Consider the following 9,149-nt stretch of genomic DNA (forward strand, 5'->3'; position numbering starts at 1 on the left):
TAAGAATCATGGAAAACCTCTGCTAACGATCCTTCTCAGCTGCCCCCAGCGCCAAAGCAAGTGATTCAAAAACATGCCCAGAACTCAAAGTAAACTTCATGACTGCCATTTGCCCTTTACCTGCCCACCTGCTGGCAGAGAATAATGCTTTCTCCTAATTTTGCATTTTTCGTTATGTCAAGTAAATGTTTCTCATTAACAGAACCTGACCCAGAACTCTGCTGGCTAGGGGTTCTGGGAAATGTTGCTCTTAGGTACTAGGGACTGAATTGTGTTCGTCCCCCAATTCACATGTTGACAGCCTAACCCCCAATGTGATGGTATTTAGAGACAGTAACTTTAGGATATAATTAGGTTTAAGTGAGGTCATTAGGGTGGGCCCCCCGTGATGGAACTGGTGCTCCTATAAGAAGACACCAGAGAGTTTGTTCCCTCTCTCTACCCACCGCATAAGGGCACTGTGAGAAGGCAGCAAGCCAGGCAGAGAGCTCTCACCAGAACCCAACCATGCTGGCTGGCCCCCTCATCTCAGGTTCCCAGCCTCCAGAACTGTAAGGAATAAATGTCTGTTGTTTACACCACCCAGTCTATGGTATTTTGTTATGGCAACCCAAGCTAATACACTAGGCATCCCCCATGAAATGCAGTGCAACCATCAGCACCTTTAATATAATATAAGGGATGAGGATGATGGTGAGTTAACAGTAGACCATCTACACTGTTGCTTTGAGGATTATGATATACAGGATTATTATTCTCACTTCCTCACTCACTCCCTAATAAAGTTACACATCCACAGTCTTTGCCATGTGACTTTTCAGTGTCTCCCAGTGGGGGCAGAGTATATACCCCAGCCTACTGCAGTTGGTCTTGGCCACGTGATTTGTGTGGGATGATGGAATTTTAGCAGATGTGATGAAAGCAGAAGTTTTAAATACGGTTGTGTGATTTGGCCTGCCGACTTACATTTCTGTGGTCTGCAATAAGAAGAGCATGCCCCAGAGAGCCGCTGGCACTGGTGAAGCAGACGGGAATCCAACCCACAGCCTGGAGCCAAGGATGGCCAATCCTGGAGCCCAGCTGAGCCACAGACAACCCACAGACCTGTGAAGGAGAAAATGAATGTTTATTATTGTAAATCCCCAAGATTTTGACATTGTTATGCAGCAAAAATTAAAGAGAGGATTAAACATATAATATCTAAAACAGTGCTTAGCACATATTGACCATAATTATTTCAGGAATCTTATAAATTATACTGAAAATAAAAATGTAAGCAATATATTCTGAGTCTTTGTTTAAAGATGACAACAGTTATGAATAGCAGACCTTCAATATGTACACAATGTTACCTTTTTGCATTTTTTCTAGATCAAATTAAATCTAGTTTGAGTACCAGGCATTAGGGTTGGCAAGAAGCATAACAGCTGTTCTTTCCAATCCCCATTCCTTTCTTACATGACAAAACCCCAGGACTTACATGGCTCCAAACAGAAGGGGAGGGTCACACTTTCAGACAACTTCTGCAGGTAACACTGATTTCAAAAAATATTTTGTACCTTTCTGGGACACCTAAGACTTCAAACTATGTAAATAATACATACTCTCTATACTGGTAGAATCTGAGGGAGTAAATGTCCCCCATTGTCTCAATTTTTATTTATATTCCTAATTACTTAAATTAGAATTAGAATTAAGAGGATTTTACAGGGCTATTTGGAAGATATAGTGGTTTTAAAAAAAGGAAGATGGTCTATCACCATTTAAATTTAATGTATCCTTAAAAAATGTAATCAGAGTAGTGTAAAAAGACAGAAGAGGAATTGTCTTAAGTGATATACAACAAGTTTGTGCATATGCAATTAAGTATACATCAGAATAAGTGTATAGAAAACCATTCAAAGAATAGCATCATTCAATTTGCAATTTGGCAATACTTATCAAGAGCCATAAAGTTTTTACATCCATGGACCTTGTAACCTCATTCTTAAAATAAATCTAAACCAATAAATCAAAAGAAAAAGATATATTTTTAAAGATGTTATAATCATCTCTAGTAGTGAGAAGTAAAAATAACCTAAACATAAGAGAGCTTTAATAAATTTTAGTATGTAATTTTTTAGAATATTATGCAATGTATTAAGAATAAACACTAGAACCATTAAAATAAACAAAAAGAACAAACCAAAAGAAGTATACTCAAAAAAATAAGGTGAAAAAAACTTGCAGCATAAAAAAATGTGATTGTGTATGGCTAAAGATTGGAAATGGAACACAAAGACCTTCAGTATAGTATTTTATATTCTACATTTATATTTACATGCTAAACACTCTGTAAAAATAAAACCATGAGACAAAACTATATGTTAATTTGTGCTGAAAAAAAAAAAATGTTAGTCCCTAAAAACAGTAGCAAAGGGTGGTGGATCCATTTCCAGATCCTACTAGGAAGGTGAACAGGCACTATTATTGGCTCTCACACCCAAGATCAACCAAAGACACCAAGAAAGATATGAGAAATCCTTGAAATAAAGACAGAAGGTTGTTCTGAATTACTGTAAGAAAGAAAGAGTGGCTTCAACCTGCCCAAGAGGCAGCCCAGTATAAAGTAGAAAAGGTACTGTTGGACTTAGCAAATGAACTTATGGTTACCAGGGGGAAGGATAGGGGGATGGGATAGTTAGGGAGTTTGGGATTGACATGTACACACTGCTATATTTAAAATGGATAACCAACAAGGACCTACTGTGTAGCACAGGGAACACTGCTCAGTGTTATGCGGCAGCCTGGATGGGAGGGGAGTTTGGGGGAGAAAGGGTACATGTATATGTATGGCTGAGTCGCTTTGCTGTGCGCCTGAAACTATCACAACATTGTTAATCTGCTATACTCCAATATAAAATAAAAAGTTGAAAAAAAAATAAAGCACTTAATGCAATGCTTGGCACATAGTCAAACAAAACAAAACCAAAAAAAGAAAAAAAAAGGTACTGTTGGGACAAAGAATACCCCACACCTACAGCAACTCAGACTTGGTCTAAGTGATCTCAAAAAAAAAAAGAAAATCAATGGCAGAAGCCACTGTGTTATGGTGTAGAAAAACAAGGTAATGACTTCTGGAAGTTGTTATGTTTAAGGAAGATCTCCTTAAAGTTGTTATGTTTAAGGAAGATCTCTAAAGCTGAGGGGCAAGCAAAGCCCTGCTTTCTTTTTTTAGAGTGAGGAGTGACTGGACCTCACTGCCTGGACCTCTCCACACTAGGACTCGTGCATACACCCCACTTTCACCCCCTGAGCTGGTTGTAGTGACAGAGACAGGGGTCTGGCCTTCCCATATATGTACGGCTTGACAGAGTCAAACATACCTCCAGGAAAAACAAGCCCACAAACCAAGAGGATAAGATATTTGAGGAGTACAACTATCTGTATTTTAGATTCCATCAGAAGCAAAATATTTAAACTAATAATTTTAAATCACCTTAATGAAATATATTTTTAAAAAGGGAAGAATGTATCAATATGATAAAAGAAAAAATACATTAAAAAGAGTAAAGCAGATACTTTAAAGATAAGATTATAATAGCTGAAACAAAGAACAGAAAGGTAAGATACATTTTAAAAAGGACAATTTTCTGAGAAAAGAAAGAAAAGGCAAAGAAATGAGAAATATAAAAGAAAAGTCAATAGGTATAAAGAATAGAAACAGAAGTGCTAAAATCCAAATAATATAAATCACAGAAAGAAAAGAATATTTTAAAAGAGGAGTAAATATTTGAAGAAATAATGTAGATAAACATCCCAGATTTTTAAAAAGATAACAGGACTAAGACTGAAAAAACCTATAGAGTACCAAAGAGAAGAAAGAAAAATCTACACATTATACTAAAATTTAAGAATAAGAAAGATAAAGAGAAAATTCTAAAAGCTAAGAAAAAGCATATCCACATCAAAGGAATAAGAAAAGCAACACTGACTGCAAAAAGACTATGGGAGTACAATTTCCAAAATATTGAAGGAAAAGAACTTAGAAATTAGAATTTTATATCCAGCCTAATATCAGTCAAATGTAAAGGCTTAACAAACATACTGTCAGGCAAATAAGGCCTCAGAAGGTTTGCCATGCGAAGATCCATGTTGAAAATAGGCTGGGGATATTCTTAAATAAGAGAACAAACAAATACAAGAGATGCTATGATACATGAATAAAAGAGACCCAATATATTGGCTGTTATCTTAAAGTTGGTTGCTATTTTAAAGAGAGGGCAAGAAAGAACTCTATTATCAAAGTAAAAAAAGAAACATATTCATAACAACCCCTATTTAAAAGCTTAGATATTATCAGTATGTTGAACGTTGGGATCTCACAAGGGATGTGAAAACATGCTAAACAGTATTTCTCAAAGTGTAGTCCACCAAGCTGGTCTGTGAACAATTTATCAGTTCTTGACAAGAGAAGGATTCTGCACCAGCGTGTACATCAACCACATCACCACCCACACTGCTGATATGATTTTTACATACTTTCTCAATGAAGGGAGCAGTGCTTTAATTTAAGTTCTGGCATGAGGTCCTTACCTCATTGTGGATCAGTAACAAACAACTCCCAGATCAGCATTTTGAGTAGATATAGCTGCTATCAATTTAAAGGAGGGAAGGAAATGAAATGGGGGAAAGAAATAGAAATGGGAGAAAAAAACAGAAATAATAAGTGAAGATATTTAAAACTGGTCCAAGTATATTAGCAATTAGCATAAATAAATATGAACTAAAACTTTAAAAGATAAAAGTCACAGTTTGGATTTTATAAAATCTAAAATATGCTGTTTATAAAAGATATACCTAAACCATAAGAAAACACAAAGGTTAAAAGTAAAAGGATACAAAATGAAATATGAAGTAAACACAACTAAAAGAAAGTTGCTGTAGCTATACTAATAATAGATAAAACAAATATTAAAGTAAAATGTATTATTAGGGAGAGATAATTCAATTTACTACTTAATTCAATTCTCCAAAAAGATGAAGTAATTTTAATACACAGTTACTAATAAAATTGCCTTAAAGCATATGAAGTTAATTTTATTGGAACTGCAGGGACAGAGTAATAAATCCACCATCATAGTGAGAGATTTCAGCACACCTCTCTCAATTCTTGAGAAGTCAAATAGACAAAAAAAAATCAGCAGGGACTTCCCTGGTGGTGCAGTGGTTAAGAATCCACCTGCCAATGCAGGGGACACAGGTTCAATCCCTGGTCCGGGAAGATCCCACATGCCACGGAGCAACTAAGCCCATGCGCTACAACTGCTGAGCCTGTGCTCTGGAGCCCGCAAGCCACAACCACTGAGCCCACATGCCACAACTACTGAAGCCTGCCTAGAGCCCATGCTCCGCAACAAGAGAAGCCACCACAATGAAAAGCCTGCGCACTGCAACAAAGAGTAGCCCCTGCTAGCCACAACTAGAGAAAGCCCACATGCAGCAATGAAGACCCAACACAGCCAAAAAATAAAAATTAATTTTAAAACATAAAAATTAATTTTAAAAAATCAGCAAAGATATACAAGATCTGAAGGACAGAACTAAGAAACTTAAGTTAATGAACATACATTGAATTCTGCATCCAACAATTACAATCAAAATATTGTTCTCAAGTATATATGACTACTGATGAAATTTACCATGAATTAGGTCATAAAAAAGCCTCAATAATTTATAAAAATAAGTATGCAACTAAGTTAGACATTAATAAAACAAATATAAATTCTTGATCCCCACTTATTTGAAATTCTATTTTAAACCCTGATAAATAACTCATGAGTTACAATGAGGTCATAATGAGAATTTTAAAATATCTAGAACTGATTTAAAGGTTTTCAAACTATATATCAAAATTCATGTGACACAACAAAAGCAGTGATCTGAGGGAAATTTATAGCCTTAAACATGAATATTAAGGGAAAAGAATGAAAGCCCCAAAATTAACAAATTAATTGCCAAAATTAAGAGGTTAGAAAAATAACACGATAAAAACTAAAGAAAACACAAGATAAGGGATAAAAGAAAACATAAAATAGAGAAGACTAACAAAGAAAAAAATGGCTATTTGGAAAAACTAACAAAATAAAACTTTAGCAAAATTAATCAAGTAGAGAGACGACACAAATGACTTTATAAATAAAAACTGAGACAATTACTACAGAAAAAGTAGGGGCTAAAATGGTTTTAAAAGACTTCTACTTCCAAACAAGATGGTGAATCTGGGACCAGATTGACTCAACTGCCAAAAACAACCAAAAAAAAAAAAAAAATCCAAAAATATAGAACAGTAACTTTTACATATTGGTCATTAGGCAACAACAGACAGTGAGTGATGCCTGAGAAGGGAAAATTTGAGGGGAGCCCCATAATTACCCCAGCTTACTGCCCGGGGCAAGTTTTCAGGCTGCTGCTCAGTAAGGATCTGTAGTATCTCTAACACATTACTAGTAGTAACATAAATTAGTGCAACCACTTTAAAAAATAATTTAGCATTATCTTCTATAGTTTAAGATTTACATAATCTGTAGCCTAGCAATCCACTCCTAGGTATATTTCAAGAGAAACTCTAGCACATGTAAGACACGATGCATGTAAAAGACTGTTCACACCAGCTGATTCACATGAGTAAAAACCTGGAAACATCACAAATATCCATCCACAGGTGACTGGATGAATAAACCACAGTATATATACACAGCAGTCAGATCGAATAAGCTACACGGGAACGTGCTGCCTTATGGATGACTCCTAACAATGTGATATTAACATTAAAAAAATCCCTAAAGAGTAGGTTCAGCATGAGACTCTCTCCATAAAGTTAAAAATAAGTAAAATAAGATCTAAATAAGTAGAGATAAAAATAATCTATATAAAAAGAAAAGCAGCTTCCACTTCCAGGAAGATAGATGTATTTTACCAAATCTTCCCTCTAAGTATAACTACAAACACAGGATATAACATATAAATATAAGACTAACATCATGCTGTATATTACATCCCCGTGTCATTTATTTTGTAACTAGAAGTTTGTACCTTTTGACCCCTTCACCCATTTCATCCACTCCCCCCTCCTGAATATGTCTGGTGTATTGGTGACCACTGCCAATATGGCAGCACCCAATGGTGTCTACCTGCTTATCCCGCAGAGGCTGGCATAGAATCTTCTCTTCACTGCTCAATCATATCTACTTACACAAGCAGTCAATAATGAAGAAATTTCTTTTTCTGGAGACAAAGAGATATTTCACACAGTGTAGTTTTGCAGGATGCAGTTTCTTCAGCTCATCCAGTCCCTAAGCACATAAGGAAGCTAGACTATGTGATGACAGGCATTGTACCTGACTGTGGAGACAGCAAAGAAGTTAAGAATAAAGATCAGATTCAAGGGCTTTGTCAGGCTCCTCAGCTGGCCGGGAAGAGTTTAAAGGTTGACATGACAACTGAAGAGAGAGATGCTCTTGTTCACCAGGCAGTCATCAGTCATGATGTCTATCCCTTACCTCTAGGCTAAGGAGGTTTTCCAAAACCTGTTTGCACCTCTGTAAACAATGTGCTATGTCATGGTATTCCTGACTGTCGACCTCTCCAGGACTGGAGATATTATCAACTTTGAAGTCACACTCTATCACAATGGCTACTGCGGAGCCACCTCTGAAACATTTTCGGTGGTCAATGTGGATGAATGTGGTGAAAAGTTAGTGGAGGTTGCCAGGAGGTGTAGAGATGAAGCAACTGAAGCGGGCTGAGCGGGATTCCCTTCTCTGTCACTGGAAACACAATCAACCACGTAACTCGTCAGACTGGTTTGCAAGTGTGTCCCCATTTTGTGGGATGCTGGGCAAGGTCGCCTTTCCTTGGCCTCTGCTGGCTGCCGGGTACCCGGTGGGTATCCAGCTGCCAGATGGGGCCCACGGAGGGGGCGGCAGCCTGGCGCAGGGCGGTGGTGCCTGCAGGGAGGGGCAGGGCCCATGGCCGGGCCACCTCTCACCCCAGTCCTTTAAGTATGCTAACGCAGAGAAGCCCACAGGGAGGGGTAGGGTCGCGAAGAGGCAAGGCCCCGCGGCAGCCCCATCTCCAGTTTGGCCACACACGCCCGCCTGTGGCCAGGGATCAACAGGTCATCAGTTTCAGCCTAACAGGGCCTCTCTGAGCGCAGCCCAGGGGCCAAGCACGCTGCGTCGGCAGCCAGGAAGGGATTCACGTCCTCAACGCCAATGACTCCAAACTCAAGGACGGACAAGGTTACCTGTGCCGGGCACGGCCTCCTCGGGCCCTCAGTGCATATCCAAGTGGTTGGAGATGAGGGACAGCTCTCCAGGAGGGTCCGAGCAGGGCCAACCCACTGCCGGTCTCTGGCTGGCGCCAGGCTCCAGAGCGGCTGCGGCCGGGTCGGCCAGGGCTGGGGGCCCCTGGGGCAGGGACACATCTCGGCACGTCCGGCTGCCGGAACTGACAGGGACAAAGACGCAAGGCCGTCGGAGCTTTCCCAGGCCCACCCAGACCGCCGCTCGCGCTGCCTCGCTCTGTGCACTGTGCGCATGCGTGTCAGGGGTTGCTGTTCCGGGTTGCCAGCCGCGGCAGCAGGGCGGCGAGGAGCTGTTTTGCGGCCGTGGTTCCCGGAAGGCCGTCCGTGCTTCCTCCGCCTCAACCGCATCTGCTCAGAGGAGTCTGAGCACTCCAGCTGCTTCCACAGGGAGTAGTACTCCCCACTCGCTCCCACCAACCGCCTGTGCACCTTCTTGGCCTGGATTGGATGGAAGCGCTTCTGGTGCACTCGGAAGCCCGCACCCGCCCTTCTCCGCGTTAAAATTGCAGCTCACCAGTTCATACGGCGCCTGCTTGCTGTCTTTTCACCGTTTCTCCCTCCCCGAGCTGAGACACGGCCATCTCATGCCATCACCGCTTCTCCGCCAGGTACAGTACCTTCGCTCTTGGGGAGGATGTTGGGATCCCAGAGCAGCTGGTCTTGGTTCTCAGAGATCTTCTCACCATGGAAGTTCAAGTGCAGGTTGCTGAGGTCTACTTGTACAGTGTGATGTACCGCATAGTGAATATAGTTAATAATACTGTATTGCATATTTGCAAGTTGGTTAGAGAGTAGATCTTAA

General features: G+C 40.0%; 1 pseudogene across 1 annotated transcript; it reads left to right on the forward strand.

The window, feature by feature from the left end:
- Positions 1 to 5,376: 5,376 nt before the first annotated feature.
- LOC309659601 (methionine aminopeptidase 1D, mitochondrial pseudogene) lies at positions 5,377 to 8,344 on the forward strand (annotated as a pseudogene). Its single transcript has 2 exons — positions 5,377 to 7,984; positions 8,198 to 8,344. The product of its transcript is annotated as a methionine aminopeptidase 1D, mitochondrial pseudogene (transcript).
- The last annotated feature ends 805 nt before the right edge of the window (positions 8,345 to 9,149 follow it).

Source organism: Balaenoptera physalus (genome assembly GCF_965194825.1).
Source record: "Balaenoptera physalus genome assembly, chromosome: 4".
Taxonomy (NCBI): Eukaryota; Metazoa; Chordata; class Mammalia; order Artiodactyla; family Balaenopteridae; genus Balaenoptera; species Balaenoptera physalus.